A 20,612-nucleotide genomic window follows, 5' to 3' on the forward strand; every position below is an offset into this window, starting at 1 on the left:
GTTTATCGCAAGTTCACAAAGACCTTTGTGAGTAAGGTCAGACTTATCGTCTGGAACATTGAAATAGTTGCCGTGAAGCGATAGACCACCGATTAGGATCGAGTAATTTAAAACGGAAGTAATCTTGATGAACAGATGATTAATTCCTACAACCCATCAATACAAATTCACAAATAATTATCAAAGTACAAAAAAAAGTACAAGTTGAAATCAACGACAAATGTAATCTAAAATGGCCAAGAGGCCGAGAAAAAGGGTTTGATCACAAAATTTGGTTCATACGGTCTATGGATGAGAGTCCAATTAAAACCAATGGGGAAAATATGTTTAAAAACAGTATTGGTGTGAAACATGCTTTGACAGGAGCAACCCTTTTTGGTTATGAAAAGCTGAAAGTTAAAACCAACACACAAAATATGTTCACAAAAAAATCGTGTCAATATTGCTGATGCACGAGAGTCGTCCAAACCAACAGGAAAAAAGCAGGAAGTAGTAACCTACCAAACTAAAACCACAACAAAACAGAGTGAACTCTATTGCTCTTACAAAGAAGAGTCAGAGGTCTAATCAGATACACAAGCATGGTATCAAGACATCACGAACGACGATAGTTGTAACATGTTTCAAAATTGCTTGAATTTTGGGGCAGATTATTCGCCCCAATTTTGCTGAAACTCCAAATTTTACAACTATAGGAGCAAACCTTAAGATGCCGATATATCATTGTAGCAATCCTTCATTCTATGCAATGGTGAGTAGGAGAATGTCAGTGCAGTAGTAGTAGTAGTAGTAGAGGTATTATTACAATGGAAGAGCTGTTAGAACCGAATGTGACCTCAATTAGACTCCCTCATAGATGCTGTGTATAAAATATACAGTGAGCCACCATCTACTGACGGGCCCATTTCTGATATCCAAATATTTGATATTCCCTTTCAAGTTTTCTGTTTTTTGGGAAGACTCTGCACATCGCAATTGCTCAGGAATTCCGCTCGCGCGAAAAGGGCAAAGCGAGTGCAATTGCCAGTCGGCACCGTAATTAACTAACGAGGGCAAAAGAGTGAAAGCCACCCTCTTCCTCTGACCTCAAGGTGGGCCCCTGCATCTCAACACCCTGATAATCACTGTGGAGCCTCCGGTTGATGCCGGGCATACTAATGGGGGGAGGGGGAAATCCAATATCTGCAGCCCACCCACAATTCACATATCTGGAGTCAATTCTAGTTTCCTGGAAATAATTCAAGGCGACATAACAGATTTTTTTTTTTTCACAATTTACGACAATTCCTAGGTGTCATAATAGAATGTCTGTTGCACACTTTTGTCAAAATACCTCCCGGGATCAAGAATTATAGTAAAAGCGTCAACCGCTCTTTCGGGGACATTCTTGTCTGGTGCAATGGAGTCGATTATCACCCCGGGCCAGATAAGAAAGATTAATAGCCGACGGTCACAACGACAAGCATCAATGGTATTTTTACTCACGGAAGCATCACTTCATCTCCGGGTCAACGAATTACAGCGGTCAGTGAGTGTAACAGATCGATGCGTGCAAGTGGTGGACACGACACTTTTGACAAGGGTGATCACGGAAAAGCTGAAGCTAAAGCTAATCTGTGCTACCGTGACGGCTCTGATTAGCATTTTTCTTTTGACGTGATAGAGCTTCATCCCCGAGTCAAGCTGCGAAGTGATAGGCGGAGAAATTTGCTGTGGGGGCGCTAACATCGCAGTCCAGCAAAATCCAGCCCAGCTCGCTAATAGACACATTTTCCGAACAGGGCAGCTCACAAAACCTTGACTTGGCTGTGTAATTTCACACTTGATTGATGTGCAGGCACTTCCAAGACCCAATTATTTGTTTGCAAGCAATTCAAGTCAGGTTTTCCATAATATGTCACCTTGAATATGTCTCCGTTATGGCTAACCAATCTTCGGAAGTTCGGGAACCATTATGTCTTACTAATGTTCTTCAAGTTAGATAACTTTCAATGTAGCACCAAGCGCAGTCTCTGCAACACACTGCAGTGCGCTCTGCTACAAAGTCAGAGGCGTATTTATGGCGGAGACCCGAGTGTATTTCGGCACCTTTTACACCTTAATACCTGCTTCCTGTTTACAGCCCTGCAAGAGTTCAACACTGATGCCTTTTGCGACCACCATCGATCCCCGGGTCACAGGTGGACCTACTTACAGAAGTAGTGTACGCACTGGGAACACAGAGAACAAGATCCTTCACTTCTAATGATAATCCTGAAAGATGTAACACCCCTTAATGAGTCAGCATTTTGGCCCGCTGTCAGCTCTTCAAAAGAAACATTTGTCTGATTTTGTAACCACCAAGTACTGTGCAGCTATAGTGTCTCATCTTTTAAGGCATTACAGCACAAAAAACAAAAAAGAACAAGGGAGAGAGGTGGGTGGGGGTAAGGTGGAACTGAGATACTAGCGACATCTCTCAAAGTAGCACATTTTACATGCAAAATGAAGCCTCTCCCGCCTGACTGAGGTCAAGACATGGGGTTGAGCCCTGGGCAAGTCACCTGTCATTTATGAGAATGACACATCGTGGCATCTGTTCTTCCAAAAAAAAAAATGGTTAGAGGAGAAATTGAAAGATAGATCGTAAACATATCCTACGTGATCCAAAGCACAAGAGCGTATTGATGGCTGGGAAATAACCCATGTTGATTGAGCGAGCTAATAAATTGTCTAATACTTGAAGCTCCTCGCTGTAAAACTTTTGAAGAGACAATTTGAAAAGGGATAAAACAGTTTGCGTTTCAGATGGACAGAATTATTGTTTCAGTTCTTAGGTGTAATCACTACCATGTTTAGAAGTAGCAGCCTGGGCCTGCTCATTGGATAATTCCAGCATGGGTCAAAAACAGATTACCACATTCGGGTATGCGGTCAGTTTTGTTCCTTGGAATATTTTGACGAAATAATTATGGAGATGAGATACTTGAGATCTGTTTAAAATATATGTTTGAAAAATAAAAAGCATTCAATTTCTCCTTTTAAACAGATCCTTTGCAGATTATGTTGTTGTTGTTGTAGCCAGGCAATCACACTTGGAGGGTTCGACGATCGTTGGCCGGGTCGGGTCAGCCTGGGAAGGTTCTGGCGCGCCGAGCCCGTTGTCGAGAGAACGGTTGGCAGATTATGAAGGTGCCTCCCGACTGAGGTGTCTGAAGTCGATCTCAAATGGAGTAGGGACAACACAGGACACACTGGGGAGACAATGACTTGGTAAAGCCACAGGATTCCCCAGGAACACACGGACAAAGTGGGTGGGGGGAAGGAAATCTTGGCCTCCCTGCTTAAACTGCGTTTCCCCATGACCCAACCTTGGAGACGCAAAGGTAAATGATGGATTGAGGGATGGATGAATGAATGAATGTACAGGGAACAAGTCCGCACCTTTTGCCCAAAGTTATTTGCAATGGTAAAAATTGTGAGAGGGTGGACCTTTAAAGTCTTAAAATTCAGCATGTGACCCGATGCGATTACACCAAACTTTAGTGGCTTCTCTAACATTATGGACTAAAATCTTTGCTCAGAGCGATGAGTGACTTATCTATAAGAGCCTTGCCTGGATTGTTGATACTGACCAACTGGCCCATGTGGAATTTTTTTTTTTTAAGCAGCGAGCAGTTCGAAACTCAATGAAACGAGGAATCACTCTCCGGCTTTCCGACTCCTACCTTCCCACCCTGCAGGCATCTCGGCTACTCTCCCAACCCACAAGTCAAGTGGTTATCGTTTGTCTCTTCTTCCAAAAGGCAATTCCATCCAGACACGAGTTGGTATGCTGTTGAGCACAGGTGGGCAGGCGCTCGGCGAACGCGGATTCAATTTCACCCGGCTATCTATAAGAGCAGGTATGGGCGACACAATGAACTCAATCTGAGAGGCTGCGGAGTCGTTCTTTCTTTAAGGCCAGCAGCATCTCGCTCTATCAAAGAATTCTAAAACTGAAAAATCTGCATCACAATCAGACACTGGGAAAGGAGAGTTTAAAATCACACACCATTTTTTTCAGTTGAACACCCTTTTGTGAGCTGGCCTTTTGTTTGAGGCTACTGGTCTTGTCATTGAATTAATAGCTTATAATGCTGGCATGATGAAATGTATTTATTAATGTGGTATTCTGTCTTGAATTTGTTTTGTTTTATTGTTTTTCTTCATCACTGATAGTACACGGGTATATTCGCCTAACATTGAAGCAGGCAGCAAGGGTTCAGTTCCCACTCAGTGGCCCTGTGAATTTGCGTTTGAATAATTCTCTATTTCTATATGTGCCGCGTTTGGCAACCAGTCGAGGGTAAAGAACGCATGCTTGGCTTTATTTTCTGTTGTTTTGTATCCTGTAAGTTTTAAACAACTTGCACAGCACTTGAGCCAACCACGTGGTTTTGAAATGTGCTCTATAAATCCATTTGGATTGGACTGCATTTGGATTCTTAGCTTGTTGACCAAAATACGAATATGATATTAGGCCAAATTACCATCTGTAGAGAATGAGTCAATTCATACCTGTCTTTTCAGAACTAATTCTATTTGGACCTTCTTCTTAAAGATACAGTGGTTCATTGATAGTCGAAATCCTTAGTTTTAATTCGGAGGTGCCATTTGGTGGATGCTTTGCTTTGTGTCGGGAGTCAAAATCTGAAGTACGCGCGATCTTTAGATGGGCTTGAACTAACTAATGTGGTAAACGGACAATCTGATCTGGAGTCGGAGCTTCTGATGTCACTCGTTCGGCCCCACACCTTAAAGAGACGAATCACGAGAATATTGCGGTGTGTGTGTGATTTTCTGAGTTTATTTCTTTTATATGTTCTATTATTATGGTTTATTATGTGGATATCTCATAATACAGTGTTAAAATTCCTTCTTAAAAGCACGTATCAAAACATTTTTTTGTGGGTCTGGAACGGATTAATGGTGTTTCAATTTATGAACACTTATTTAGTAACGAGATTGGCCAAAGAACATATTAGATAAAAAACAGAGGTGCCACTGTATTTAAAAAAAAAAAAAAATATCCAAAAAAACTACATTGAAATATGTCAACTGTTGCTTGACTTTAATCAGAGCTGATCATTTGGGAATACTTTAGCAACTCAAACAAACTGGCTGCTTCTGGGTTCGTCCTGTGACACATGGGACGTCTTGGAAGCGGCGGGTGCTAAAGCCGACAATGTCCAGCGAATCAACCTGAGCCTTCAGACAGGATTGGACACGGCGCAGAGGCTACCCTTAAATCCATCCGAATCTTATTTTTCTCCACATAATCGTTTTTCTAGCCTATGGGAGGTTTTGCGCTTTTTTCTCATACTGGCTTTGCCAGTCTCACACCCCCCACTCCGACTCGCCACACCGCACACACACCACCGGAAATGTCACCTGCACATCAATGGAGGAGCCGAGGTGGATGTCAGTGAATCGCAAGGACGCAGACCCTCTCCAAATAAAGTTGGGATTGGCTGCTGTGAGACTTTTCAGTCACGCCCCAGAATAGATAGTACAGTAAATAGACCAGTTATTTTCGTGCACTCTTGCTTTTGTCACACTGCTGCCTAAATACTATCCAATTTTTGTAAAAGGTCAATTTCAGAGAGAAGCAGGCGGGAGGGTGTGCGGTGTGCCTTTGAAGTTTACATCCACCATATCAAAGGGATACAAGGAAATTATGTGAAACAAATTACGCTAATATGACGCTAATAGGCCAAGACAACAATGACAAGCAGGAGAACGGAGCTATTCTCATTAACTTTGCTGGTTAAGATTGGTCATACTATTAATTTTGTGGGGAACACAGTCTTTGGTTTATAACGGTATCAACATATGACATTTCAAGGTTGCCAAAGTTGCAAAATTAAGTACAGCAGTTTGCGCACTAGCATAAGAATGTGATGACACGCTAAAAGAAGGCACGCTCAGTTCTGGTCCTACTTGTGGGCTTTTATTCAACCATTATTTCATTGATGGCCTGGAAGTCTTCATGTTTATGAGTCATTCTTCACAAATTCTGACTTATTATATGTCATAATCCAGGTGACATTCAACAATATAGGAAAGGAACTCTGACGTAAAACCAGTATATTTGGTTACTTTGGTTTTTGCTGTTTTTCCAAATGGCTATGCAAAAATGTGACCATTTTTTTTTCATCCAGATCTTGCAACTCTCTGTGCTGATTACCTTTTAGAATAATAAAAAAATGTATTGAACAACCTACCAAAAATCTGTCTTAAAATTCCTTCAGGAAAGCTGTTGAACCTCGAGGCAGGTTGTGTCCTGCACTGTGATTGGTCAATCAAAAGGTCAGTTGCATTCATTACATTCACAAAGAATTTGGTTCTGAGAATAAAGCCCGAGACAAACGTGATTTACAATACTATCAGTCATCACGTCACACCTACTCATCAGCCTGGTAATATCTTCCTTCTTTCTGTCGGTGCTAATAAATACAACACAAGCAACCGCAGAGAAACCTTTCATTAGCCAGTCATCGACCAAACCCAAGCGTCCTTCGGCTGCTATTGACGGTTTAGAATCCGACTCGGAGCTCCCGCGGTGCTTTCATGGCTTCGTACGAGTCGGCCACCTGCAGGGAACGACAACGCTTGCATACAGATTTGACAGCAACTGCAAGTGGAGATCAGACTTAATATCTCCCTCAATGGTCACCGACATCAATCATTCTTGTAGCACATAATTTGAATGTTGTGCACTGTCAGGCGTAAATCATAAAGAGGGAGGTGTAATCCAAATAAACAAGGACGGGAAACCCTCCCCAGTGGGTCGCCAGCTGAAATATTCAATAAAAAGTGGCATATCCGGCTTTCGTTATTAAAGGCTTTGTTAACTTGCAGGATTGCTGCCGTCGCTTCTTGTTTTTCCTGAGCGAATTCATGTTCCGTGGGACTATCCGCAGTGCAGCGGGATCAGGCGAGCCTTAATAATGTGCTTGTGTGACACTAATCTAGAGGAGAAATTCTCCTGTTCAACAGCAGGAGAGTCAGAGTTGCTGCTGCGACTTGCGCAGCGGCGGTGGCTGATTGTGTGGAGGAGATTTGGGATGAAGGGCGCACTCCTACCTGTCAACATAAAGGGGGAACCTCAGGACACATCCCGCAGCAGTGGCCCAACTGCCAGGACAAGAATCGAGAAAACCAGAACAACAGAAGCAACCCAGCCTGTCTTGTGTCCACTGACGTTGCCGGCCATTCAAAACAACTTGCGATTATGCCAAATGCCAAGTTAACACTCACGACGGCTTGAAAGTGACTGCGAAGCAAAGGGGAATGGTCTTAAAAGACCCTTTGCGTTTAACGTGCGGTCTCCAAACCGAAGGTCCACCACAGACTCCCGAGTAGTGCATTGTGGGAAACTTTGAAGTGGGATTTTTCTGGATAGGAAATGTATTATGTTATGCGTTAATATAGCACATTTCCAACCGCCTTAATCCCACTAGCGCTAACCCTAACACAAAAAAACACCCACCCAACCTCACCACAATCCACCTTCCCCCGAATAACCCAAACGCCGTTCAATGTTCCATCTATAGGTCCGATTTACAATAGAATCTATCTCAAGGTGCTTTACCCATTGAGCATGACAAGTACCAACTTCTCACATTTTGCAAGAAAACCAACTGAATACCATACGAGCAGCACGAGGCCACGGAGGGCAAAAAAAAAAAAAAAGCTCCTGAAGGACGAAACTGCAAACAAAACCAAGACTCTGTGAGGCTACAGTTTGCCTCTGCCGGTTGGTTTTAGCTGGAGAGAAAAGGGACAGAGGGTTCCTGGAAAGAAAACGGGATAAAGGTGTTGAGCAGAGAGAATAAGTGGGACAACAGTACTAACCGGGACATAGTTCTAATCCCCAATCCTACCCCTGACCAAAACCTTGGAGCAAAATTAGCCCAAAATGAAACATCATTGTTGTTAAATGTACTGCAGTGTAGTTTCTTTCAGCTTGTCCCTTTCGGGGTCGCCACAGCGTGTCATCTCAAATGAACACACACATATATGATTGGCACAATTTTTTTTTACACCGGATGCCCTTCCTGACGCAACCCTTCTCAGGGAGTGGAGGCCCCAGTGGGATACGAACCCACAACCCCTGGTTTACCAAACCAGTGCTCTAACCACTGAGCTACAGGTCCTCTGTTAAATGTACTGCAGTAATCAGTGTAATTAATATAGCTAATAACGAGGGTACTACGAATGGTGAATATTCTTTGTTTATCCTGACAGTACTTATGACACAGTACTACCGTATTTGTTAAGTGGTAATCCACTGCAGGTCTGAATCAACTTAGTTAACCATGTACAAATGCAAATATTTTCCTGCAACAAGAAACTATTAAGTCTTACAGCAAGCACTTGAAAAATAAATAAAAATGAAAATATTATTTACGGGTAAATAGACCATGAATAGTTGCAGTTAAGTGGTCTTTATCATGCATTCGAGAACCCCCCCCCAAAAAAAAAAAAAAAAAAAATCAATCACATTTTGTTTGTTTGAAGCAGTTTTTAATGGTCTTCTTTTGGATTTTATTCCCAACAAGGTCAAATGTCTTATCCATGCTGTCAAAAGGAGAGTTCCATTGGGGTGGGGCAACCTGTCGAGCCAAGTCTAAAAAAAAGTGAGCGCAAAGTGCACAAATAAAGCATGTTATTTTGTCGCTTATGGAGGCATCGCTCCATGACAAAGTCGGAATATTATACGTGTAGCTTACCGTGGCAGCAATTCAGAAGGGCTTATTTGCAGACCGATTTATGGAAAAAGGCAACTGTCAATAGGTTGACTTTGGTGTGCAATCTCACGCTTGATGGGGGGGGGGGGGGGGCAGGCACTCCAGAGATCCAACTATTTGTATACAAGCCATTTAAAAAGGCAATTGTCCATAATATTTCCACATTCTGAGGTATTTCATTGATGGTTTTACTGAATTTAAAGGGTTTCTTCTTCACTCCTACAGATTTTCTCCACAAATATTCTTCCATGTTAGAGAATAGACCTGTCGTGTACAGATTTGTATGGAACATTTCCTTTTAAACCGCAGATATTTCTCGCGCTTCCATCCGGACAGCCGCCGTCGTTACGTTCAAATGGCCCGTGGAGTTTTCATCCACTCATTTTTATCGCTTTATCTCCCGTAGGTTCCTCCTACTTGGTATTCCTCCAAATTCTCCTTCCTTAGAATTTTTTTTTGGAGTTGCCTGAATGGAGATTCAAGGTCAAAGATGAAATAAAAAGCAACAGGGAAAGGCAAGAATTTATAAAGCACTTTCCACAGCGAGGTGATGAGCAGCAAGACCAAATACGGTTGAGTGAAGTGACGGAATTGATCAAAAATGATCATCTTTATGCTTTATTTAAAATTACTTACAATTTATAGGAATCGGAATGTCCAATATTTGTAAACATGTGCGGTCCTGATGAAAAATGGTATATTATGTGGGTCGCAAATATGTACAACCCTGTAAAACAGGGGTGTCAAACTCATTTTTGTAATGGGCCACATTGCAGATCCGGTTTCCCTCAGAGGGCCGTTATGACTGCGAAATCACAAAAATGTCTGACCGCCTAATCATATTTACACGTGGAATTTATGAAGTAGTTTCACAAATCAAGGGAAGGGGTTTTTCCAACTATTGTTGATGTTTGGCAACACAAGAATGCTTGCAATATTGCAATATTATCACTTGGGAAATTTTGGTGCAGATTTGAGCAAAAATCGTGGAAGTTGTTACACATGATTTGCCTCCGTGGGCCACATAAAATCACGCGGTGGGCCGGATGTGGTCCCCAGGCCTTTAGTTTGACACCTGTGCTCGAAGACTTATTCAGTAGTGCTGTTTGGGAAAGCTGGAAAAAAAAAATAAACTTCACTTGTTGACATGAAATCGGACGGTGTAACAACAAAACACAAAAAAGCTTTCAAGAACCCATTGCCAAAAAAGTGTGTGGCTGATTTTGGGCATATTCCAAGCTTGTACTTAGAGAAACTCCGACAAGGGAATTTTTCCGAAGGAGCCCTAATCAGAAGCATGTGTCCAAGACAAAACAAGTGATTCCGCATTATGAAGTATTTTTGTCAATGACAACTAATAAGACGTCAGGGTTTGGCGATAATTTTGAGGATTCTCTGAAAGTTGGAACAAATTCTTCCCAGATGTCAATTTCACCAATGTGTCATGAGCAAGGCTGGGCCGCTGGTCCGGGCGGTGACACCTGTCACCGGTCACAGCTGTTTCACATTCGGACTGTAATTAGACAAAATAATTTAAGTTGGACTTTTTGTCACTGGCATTTGCCAGTTCGTTGCCTTGCGTTAGTGAGTTGCATTCACTGCCTGTGCGACTCTCCGCTTCTACGTGTAAGTCAGAGTAACCCTAGTCACAGAGATTTTGTGCCCTTTTGTTTGATCCTGTCCTGGTGAGTTTGTTAGTTTGCCCCATAGTCATCTTTTGGATCCCGCCTAGCCTAGCGTTTATGTGCATCTGCCTTGTGGGACTGCCACACCGTGTATGACTCACTTTCCGGAATAAACCACATTGAACATTATGCCTCTGCCTCGAAGTCCTGCTTTTGGGTCCGCTATCGCACCGTTGGTTTGTGACACAATGCACGTGAAATTGAGTGGACAGGATCCAAACATCCAAGCTTTTTAAGAGAACAGGAAAGTCTCCAATTTGGCCATCTTGGTTCTGGATCTCCCATTATAATAAATCTTTGCTATGAAAATTTCCCCAATGAGCCCCAGTCCGACGCAGTCTATTTCGAATCCTTTACTGCGGGTGAGGCTTGGGTTTTGGTAAGGCTTTCTTGTATTCCAACTAAAGTGAGTGGAGCATGACTTTAGAGACGGTAATTTTGTGGATTCTCAGAAAATTGGACAAAATGATTCCAAGACATCTGTTTCATTGATCCTCAAGAAACCAAGTGGACATGTCTACCATAATAGAACGCACAAAAGTCTTAAGCACCCAAGCCAGAATCTGAACAGGAATTTGTCAAATTTAATTCGAAACAGCCATGTTGGTGCAGGTTCCAGAGCTCGTCGTACTTTAACTCCTACTAGAGAATTTTCCCAAATGAGACCCCAATGAGGAGCAGTTGGGTGACTCGAAATTTCAAAGCCTTTCAGCCTAGACCACTTAATGTGGGCAGAAATCAAACTTTGATGATCCCTTATAAGGATTCGCCTAAAAAAATAAAGGCAGCTATGAAAGCCTGTTCATCACTTAGTTGCATTCTCGTCGTGCGACTGAACTTAAGTGACTTCCGACAGCACCGTTGTCAAAGTGCGCCGCGAATTTTCCATTATTTATTCACACCGGGAGACGCCGCCGCATAATCCCTCAACACGCCGCCGCGTAATTAGCGCGGCAGCACCATTTTAAGATTAGCGTTATTACCCCGGCGCGTCTCAACCTCGGCCACAAACTCTGCCGCACAGTGACGACACGTGAGCAAAAATCGTCCGCGCGTTGCCCATGAAATATACGCTGACTAATTCTCACGAGCGTCTCAACAAGTCCATCATTTTTCTTGACTTTTTCGTTGCTGCCTCACCGCCGCCCAATGAACGTGATTAGGAACACAGGAAAAGGGACGACGCCTGCGCTTGGCGGGGCGCGTTCCCCGGCTTGAGAGCGTCTTCCGCAATAATGGCTGGTCAGGGACTGTTATCAGGCCGGTCGGCGGCGCAAAGCGGTAGAGAAGCAGGACCTCGTTTCCAACAGATTCAATTTTAACCGGACTGTCTTCTATCTGCTCCTTACAGGAATTTATCTTGCTTAGGAGGAATCCTGTCACGGCACTGCTCTTCGTCGACAAAAGCCAGATAAAAATCAGTTAAGTGGACTCAGAGGGTGGCAAAAATGGGAAACGCACTTACTGAGCGATTGGGCCAAATTTGAGCTGTTCCTTCCCCCGGGATCAAAGTCACCAAGCAAGCTTAAACTGTGGGATGTCTCGAAAAGGTTATCCTGAGCTATCATGCGGTGGAGGGAGTTTTAACAGTGACCTGATGGGAAAATGAGGAACTTGAAGCTGTTTAAAAAAAAAAATGCGTATCACATTTTTGATGCCAGAAAGACCGCGAAATGTAAAAATGCAGATTTTCACCTGAGGGGGGTGAATCTGGAACCTATCAATATTTACGGGGTCCCTGCAGCCCACTTCAGGTGTTGTTTGTCGAGGAGAGTCCAACTATGACAACGCCGCTACAAAAGGATAACCAGGAAGCACCACTATGCATCTCATCCATCGTGGCGCTCCAGAACGGATCCTCAAGAAGGACTAAAGTGACTTTCAAGTGGGGAAAACAAGAAGGACGCATTACGTATTCCGGTAAAAGCTGGCACGGCCTCTTTCAGATGTTATTATCACAATAAAATAATAATAACAATATCGTGGTTGGTCCTCGTCGTTTGCGTCTGTTTCAAGACAGCTAGGGTTGAATTTTGTGAGACGGGAGATTCTGGCTGCCGAAAAATAAATTAGTAGTGGTTGTGCCGATTGTTGTTGGGTATAGTGCAGTCTATCAAGTACTGCCTCCGTTGACTTCAAATACTTTACACGTCTAAATTGGGGAATCATTTATTATTATTTTTTTTCCTCACAAGTGGAAGCCAATCAGATTGCAAGGATGTGCCCTGGTCGCCATGTTAAATGTCAGACTCACCATTGGCCCAGCAGCGTATGCGTGGCGCGTCTCGTAAGCTGTACGCGGTGTACTATAATCACATTTGGGAAGTATTTCACATTGTGAAAAAAATATGCATTTTATGCCTTTGTCAACAATGATAAAAAACAGGAACAGCACAATATTACAGTAATACACAACAGCACCCATTCAAACCGGATGCTTCTCATCCCTTCCACTCGGTCTTGTTTCACTGCAAAATTCAATCTTTCAGCGGAGGGAGTCTTTCCAGTGACACACTTGGCATACTGATGATCCCTATCTTGCGTCTTGCGCACCCCATCTCCCAACCACGCACCCCGCGCCCCCCACTCCCCACACAACCTTCCGCATCCCCTTCTCCCCTGCGCAACCGCCACCACACAGTGTATATAATGCTCATCATGCATATGTTATTTAACCACCTGACTGGGAGGCGGTGGGGGGGGGGAATAAAAATAAAAATGTATCTGACATCCAGCTTCACGCAGGAACTTTCTTTTCTTTTACCCCCTACACCCTTTTCTCGACTGCTTCAATAATGTATGGATGGACGCACGACTGTAAAAAGAGGAGGATAGGAATAGACAGTGCAGGAGGAGGAGGAGGAGGAGGAGGAAGCGGTGACTGCGGCACGCTGCTGTTGGATGGTGCGATGGGGGGTACACACACGCACGCGCACACACACACACACACACCACACACACACACACACACACACACACACACACACAAAGGTTTGCCCTTGAAAAAAAAAAATGAGGACGAGCAGTCCTAACTGGGCTGAAAAGAATTCCCGTGCGGACCTACGGTGCATTCGGTGCAGCTGGCTGCGCAACACGCATCTGCAGAAAATGACAAAGCGCAATGTATCATTGTTCAACGAGGCCACGAAACAAGTAATAGAAACATAGATTGCGTTTCTAGACCGACGCCCGAGAGACAAACCTCACATTAATATATTTCCGGCGTTTCCAATCAAAACCGAGCACCATGTGGTGGTTTCCTCTGTAGTCGCGTCGACCGCCGCAGTCTGGACACTTCAGAGTAGAAACAGAGTGTTCCACAAAAGCTTTCAAAGGAGAGATCTGCAAAATTCTTTCTGGACTTCAAGTCAATGTGCATCTGAAGCAGGGCTCGGGAACCTTTTCGACCGAGAGAGGCCAAATATGTAAAAATGTACTTTCAAAAGAGCCATACAGTATTTTAAAAACCAACGACAGGTGTATTTGTGCATTTATGTTAGATCAAGACTTTTAGAGTCCAATAAGTCTTTGAATTATTTTAAATAACATTGTTACACAGTTGCTGACAAATGATGACAAAAGTACTTCTTCGCATTAACACTTCAGCTAGTGCTGCACGTTTTTGCTGATGGGTTTGGAGTTCATACATCATCAGATTAAGCTTCCGTCCGTTCATCGTGAACGTAATTCAATTTGATTTGCCATCACGATGGTGAACGGTTCTTGCCGACAAAGTCTTTTATTCGTTTGATTATCTTGTCTTTATGCAAAGTCAGCAAAAGGTTTATTGGCAACATCGAGTACGAATGCTTTGCCGTACCCCCCATCTGTGAATTTAAACACACAGCAGACTCCGCCCTCTCCACAAAGGCTGTCCATAATTAGTTGTTCCGACACGATCAGCGTTTAGACCCTTCTGCTCCTCCAGACATACTGTTGGCTGCCACGCAAAAACTACGGCACCCCCACTCGGCCAAACTGTCTCTGTGTCATTTGCGTTGCCTCCCACACCTAACTACGGCAACCCCAGTGGGATAAACCTTCTGTGCACGCCAGAAATCGCATGTACAGTATGTCGTTACAAGGGCTCCGCGACCCATATGCATCCACCAAAAGAGCCAGGAATGGCTCGCGAGCCATAGGTTTCCGACCCCTGATCTAAAGGATGAACTCCACATGAGTGTTTTGATTTATTTTTTCTTGGGCTATTGTGATTTTAATTATCTGCGTAAAGCCATCGAAGCAGAAATGGAACAAACTGCGACAAAAGTATAGGATTAGGTCAACAAGTTGTTTTTTCTTCTTTAGCTTTGTTTTATCACAAGTAGTACTTAAATCAAGCAGTGTCCGCAATAGTTTAGTGGTATTTAAATTTTAAATACAATTTCCGGTCGTGGCATATATTTTTTAAGCCTGTTAAAAAAAAAAAAAAAAGATCCATCGTACAGTGTATTTCTCAATCTTTAGATGTTTTGAGCTATTTTCTTCATACATAATTTTAACGTCGATCACGATGGTAGTACTTGGAGGGCCAAGTACTTTTTTTTTTTAAAGTTAGAGAACAACTTTGCTATGCTAAAAGTGCTGGCGAACAAACTGTTGGGCTTCCAACAAACAGAAGCAAAAATAAAATAAGCTATCAAAAGGTGGCTCGGAAAGCTATTTACGCAGCTGCCCGATGATATACGCGTTTACTACATCCCCCTGAGCCCAAGCGAAGGCCCGGAGCAAGACTATTTTTAATGGAGTGGCCTTCCGCGCGCTTCATCTCCTCAATCGCGGGCCCGCAGCCCCGGCCGACCTCGCCCGTCACAGCCAAGCGCCGTCATCAACAGAGACGCAAGCGGCTTCGCTATCATGGCCGCCCGATGCAGATAAACGCAACAGTTGGGGGTGGGGGTGTGGGTGTGTTTGAGTTTTCAATTACGGTAGTACTTTGTATGCATTCGACCAAAACGATGAAGTATCGGTACACAAGATATTTTCGATTGTGACTTAGCCAAGTTGTGACAAAATATTGCAATGTCCTTTAGCACACAGCAACATTTAATTTAAAAGCAGACATTACAATACTTATTTTCCATTTATGGATTTACACATTTTCCCTCGTGTTTTCTACATTTATTCATATATATTCTCATTCCTAAAATCCTTTTTAAATGTAATTTTCAAGTGATAGTAACTTAACACACTGTCAATAACACAAGTGAGTTTTTTAAATTAATGTTTGTCATCTCACATTTTAAACTATACAAAATTGTGATTATTTTAAAATAAACTGTATAATATTTTGAAATGTATTTATTTCTTTATTTAGATAAATATTGTATCCTTTACAACACCTTTGTTTTATTTGATTTATTTTCATTTGCATTTATGTATATTTATGTTAAATATTTGAACACATAAAAACAGCTCGAAAGTAGAAAAGTGCGATGTAAGTGAAAGTGAATTTATTCCATAAATGACAAGTATACAGTAAGCCGCCTCAACAACAAGACTTTGCCAAATGTTCTTCAATGTCAAGTGAACGAAAGGAAAATGAGTTCCAATTATCCTGTTCAAAGATCATAGCTCAAAAATATTAAGTGAGCAAAACACATTCTACTCAATAGAGTTGACGGCCTTCTGAGAAATTTATGGCTGAAGAGCACAATTGGAATAAAATAACTAACAAGATGCAGGAGAAAAAAGGTTGCATTTCCTTTCACATTGCAACAAACCACACAGTCTCCCGAAGAAAAAGAGAAACTTCAGCTCATAACGGTCAACTCCTGATTAATTATCGGCTTCTTTTTCCAACTGTGGGCACGTCTCGGCTGTGCGGCAGAAAAGAGGTTTTCTTTTACTTTAGTTTGGAGGAGCAGGTGTGGTGGTGGGGGGGGGGGGAGCAGCAGCTGCTTATTTTCGTGAATCAAATCGTGCAACCTTTGTACAAAAGACAGGAGTCAAAAGCAGAAGAAATGAAACACGGTCTGGAACTTTCAGAAGGCTCCCAACGTGTCATCTCGTCCGACGTGGGCGGCGTGCCGCAGAATAGCTCGAGCCCATTTGCCCAGAGTCTATGCTACCACGCCGCAAATTGTTGTTTTCGACCCGGCGTGATTTATACGGTGGCGGACGGGCGTTTGCTGACCAGAGATTGGACCTCCCATTTTGGCACGGTCAATAAAGAGCTTTCTTTGCGAGCCCGCCGTTGTCTTTGCGCGGCAGCAGACTGCCAGGAGGCTTCCCTTGGGGGTCGTGATGTACACGGGCTACGCCAGCCGCAATTTGATTGAGGCGAGCTCTATATAAGCCACCAAGAGTCACAGTCACAGTCTGGTGCTGAATTTTTCCCCGAATTGTCCTCAATCTCGACTTGTTTGACAGACGACCACCTCGTCACTGTCACAATTCATGTAACTAACGCTACTAAAACCAAAAGATCTTGCATTCTATCAGTCCTACTTTTATTTCAAATGGAACAAACAGGACAATTTTAAATCCCTGTACAGTGTAATTGACACCTCTCAAAAATGTTAGTAAGTGCTTATATTATATATAAAAAAAATGTTATCGCTTCAAAAAATAAAAATAACTACACACTTTGAATATTAGAAAAATAAAACGTACTTAAATAATGACTCCATTGAAATGCGTTGGATAAAAAAATGTTTGAAAAATCGCGAAGAGTGAACGCAAATACTGTACTATTGGATTTAAAAGTTAAATAGTACTGAATCGATGTTTCAAGTGGATTGAGAAAAAAATGAAGCCACTGTAATATTATGCAGTTTCAACCTTGCACAGATCCACAATTTGAGAATTTGTTTGTTGAATTTTAAATGTTTAAACTTTGAATACCGCACAGCCGATGATCCCAAAACACCAGATGTAATGTGAAAAATATTTGACATTATATTAGCTGCAGCGATAGTCAAAAGTCTTTGCATTTAAACCTCACTTCCGCCCATCATATTTTCCAACGCACTTCTGTTTTGGCGCGATCATGGGAACATCTTGATTGACTCTCATTAAGAGACTCTTAACGTCATCCTGAAAACTAAAACATCTGATCGGCGTAGCTCAGCTTGTCGATATCGTGGCAGTAGGCGCTCGGTTTTCAGATGGTGGTGCCCGCTTAGTGGGCCCGCGCTTTTTCCAAGGGTGGGTAATTTTAGCCCAGATCCCTGCGTCTGCCGAGCGCACCCCCAAATCCCAAAGCCATTTATTTCAACTGCCACAGCCGACAGGAATTCGTCTGCGTTACAGTGCTTTTCTGCAGCGACCCTCTCTATACAAATTATGCGCGCGCATAGAAAGACAAAAGGGAAATGAAAACGTTGACTCCCTCCAGGCTTGCATGCACCCGCTTTTTAAAAGAAAATATACTTTCAAGGTTTCTATTTCAAAGCCGGGAAGGAAAATTAAAAGCATCAGAAACACACTTTGATAGCTTATTCAGTTTGGTTGGCTGTGAAGGATGCTGCCGTCTCTGTGGCTTGCCGTTCTTTTGGTCTCGCGGCTCGAAAACATTTGGTGCCCAAAGCCAAAGCGCTTTCTCTTTGATCGGCATGTAGCGTTGCCTTTTAGCGGCGACGTTTTGGAAGGCAGGCTAAAGTATGTAAATAAAACCACAGTCTCGCTTCGGAGCAGCTCCTGTGATAACAAAGCTAATCCATTTAAGGGCTTGTAAATTCTCAACCAGTCGAAAATGAAGACGTAGTGCTCACAGGTGGACGGTAAGAGTGGTGCTATGACACACTTTGCGTTTCAATGGGATTAAAACTCAACATACCCGTGAAAAAATGAAAATTGAAGGCAGTTTTTTTGGGAAGCGCGAGGGGTACCCACATCTAAAAACTTTGACGATAATTCTATCCAATTATTGCAGTGAAACCTCCAAGGTATGGACACTCCTTGGGATGTAGGAAAGGTTTTTGCAGTTGAACTTTCAAAGCTGGACGCCCCCAAGGCTGGAAGCGATAGAAATTCATCGAAGAAAAAAAAAAGTGGCCCAAACCTTCGTCTCGAAACCACCAAAAGTGGAACGGAATTTGTGGACATATTCCACGTTGTACAATTTGGGAAGATCCACTTTACAAAATGGAGTTGTTCACAAATATCAGTGACCTTTTTTGGGGATTGGTTTCTACGTGGACATGAAAAGTGCTGGTCCAAATCCAAGTTTTGAGTATTTGACTGAAGGTTCTACTATAAAAGGGTTTACGGCCATGCTACCCTGAGAATGCCCGATCTTGTCAGATCTCGGAAGCTAAGCGGGTTAGGCCCTGGTTAGTACTTGGATGGGAGATCGCCCGGGAATACCAGGTGCTGTCAGCTTCTCTCCCGGGCTAAATGGACAGGGGTTGCATCAGGAAGGGCATCTGGCGTAAAAACTGTGCCAAACAAATATGCGTTCATCTGAGATGACACGCTGTGGCGACCCCTAATGGGACAAGCCGAAAGGAAGAGAAGAAGAGTTCTACTACAAAAAATATCGTATGACTTTGCTGGGATTCATTTATCTATTAAAAACCTTTCGACAAATATTGCAAAGTCCATCTATCCATCAATCCATCCATCTTCTACTGCTTAGCCATGTTTGGGTCACGGGGCCAGTATCTTCAGCAGGGAAACCCAGACTTCCTTTTCCCCAGTCACTTCATCCAGCTCGGGGGGATCCCGAGACGTTCCCAAGCCAGCCGAGAGACGTAGTCTCTCCAGCGTGTCCTGGGTCGTCCCCGGGGTCTCTTTCGAGTGGGATGCCGCCTCCAAATCAAATACCCCAGCCAACCTCATCTCGCTCCTCTCAATGCGGAGGAGCGGAGCTTTTTTTAACCACCTAAGTGACCTCCTCCCCACAAACAGGGCACATATCAACACCATCACTGAGTGGGAATCGCTCCATCACCATCAGTGACTTCATGCAAACACAAACTTGAAGACTCTTGGGTTGAATACATGTTTTATGAAACTGAAATGAATTCATTAATGGGGAGAAAATATGCCTCTAAAATGGCACAAAGGTAAATACCAAAATTGTCTGCTGTGGTGTTCAACTGAGGTTCTTTTCTCATCTCAGGTGATTTTCTAATTGGCATCTGTTCAAAGTGTCCAAGTATCCCAGACTTTCTGTTCGTATCTACTTCATCCAACCCACTTTCCAAAATTAAATACACCAAATCTTTCATAAAAGTGCAAACAAGGCAATCTAATACATTATGCACATTTTTAAAAAATGAAATTCAAGGGAAGCAATAAATATTTCAGTCAAAGAGGTCGAAAAACTAAACTCAATATTGCAGCACAATGTGTTCGTATTCATGTACCATAATATGTGATTAATTATCACCTTTAGGAGCCCCCGTTATGTGAAAAAAAAAATTGTGCCCAAAACAAAAGGATATTTGCCGTAGTTGACAGATATTTTAATGTTATCGCCGGCTAACGATCCGGCTTCCAATTAACGGCTCCGCCGAGAACACTCGCTCGTGGTGCAAACGTTACGCTTGACGAGTTCATAAGCTCACCGGGCGCCGTGCGAGTATGAAAATCTACGGAGCGCCTTCACAACAGAACAAGGCGTTACAAGCATTCCCCCGGTGACAAGTACTCTTTTGTGCACGACGCGGCAACAAGTTCTTACGGTAATTAAAAAAAAAAAAAAAACACACGGGAAGGCCTTGCTCAGTCTGCGTGAGAAGAAGAAGATTGGACAAACAGTTGGGCAAAGGTGGCTTTCGCTGCACTCGACGACCGCAGAAATTAATTGCCGACGGCAAAAATCATCATGAAGGTTACACGGGAAGTGCTGTTCGGGGACATGATTGCTTGTTGATTGCATCTCCTTTTAGATCCGTGTAGAATTACCCAGCTGTCCTGTAAGCGATGAAGTTGCAAGGAATGCAACAAACGCATCCTACATGACAGCATATGAATTGCAGTTCATTAACTAAACCTGTGCGATCAGATGATATCCTGTAATAAGGTATTTTGAGGTCGCTTGCGCCTCGGAGCTAACACTCCACAAATCCAAAAGCTAACTGTGAGGACAGAAAGCAACTGTCACTCCTGCGGCTGAAAACATTTGCCTAAAGGCACCAAAGTCAAAGTTATGCTGATGGCGTCAGATTATAGCGCCTTACTTCATTCCCCATTTTAAAATTGT

The 20,612-nt window shown here is 43.0% G+C and overlaps 1 protein-coding gene and 1 pseudogene across 2 annotated transcripts in view; one reads left to right on the forward strand and one right to left on the reverse strand.

Annotated features, from left to right (window-relative positions):
• ncam1a (neural cell adhesion molecule 1a) overlaps window positions 1–20,612 on the reverse strand; it is a 218,333-nt gene that overhangs the window by 64,955 nt on the left and 132,766 nt on the right. The window lies entirely within an intron of this gene.
• Window positions 18,666–18,784, forward strand: LOC133492326 (5S ribosomal RNA; annotated as a pseudogene).

Source organism: Syngnathoides biaculeatus, chromosome 18 (genome assembly GCF_019802595.1).
Source record: "Syngnathoides biaculeatus isolate LvHL_M chromosome 18, ASM1980259v1, whole genome shotgun sequence".
In the NCBI taxonomy this organism is placed as follows: Eukaryota; Metazoa; Chordata; class Actinopteri; order Syngnathiformes; family Syngnathidae; genus Syngnathoides; species Syngnathoides biaculeatus.